This window comes from Entelurus aequoreus, linkage group LG09, assembly GCF_033978785.1.
Source record: "Entelurus aequoreus isolate RoL-2023_Sb linkage group LG09, RoL_Eaeq_v1.1, whole genome shotgun sequence".
NCBI classification, from domain to species: Eukaryota; Metazoa; Chordata; class Actinopteri; order Syngnathiformes; family Syngnathidae; genus Entelurus; species Entelurus aequoreus.
In genome coordinates, this window is record NC_084739.1 from 75601574 (window position 1) to 75601981 (window position 408).

Here is a 408-nt window from a genome sequence, read left to right on the forward strand (position 1 = left end):
AAGTTAAATGATTTGAAGGGTCACATTAAATGATATGGAGGGTCACTTTAAAAGATTTGAAGGACCACAATAAATGATTTTGAGGCTCAATTTAAATGATTTTGAGGGCCACGATAAATGATTTGGAGGGTCACGTTAACTGCTTTGGAGGATCACTTTAAATGATTTGGAGGGTCACATTAAATGATTTGTAGGGTCACAATAAATTATTTGGAGGATCAATTTAAATGATTTGGAGGGCCACAATAAATGATTTGGAGGACCACAATAAATGATTTGGAGGATCAATTTAAATGATTTGGAGGGCCACAATAATTGTTTTGGGGGACCACAATAAATGATTTGGAGGGTCACATTAAATGATTGGAGGGCCACGATAAATGATTTGGAGGGTCACGAAAATGATTT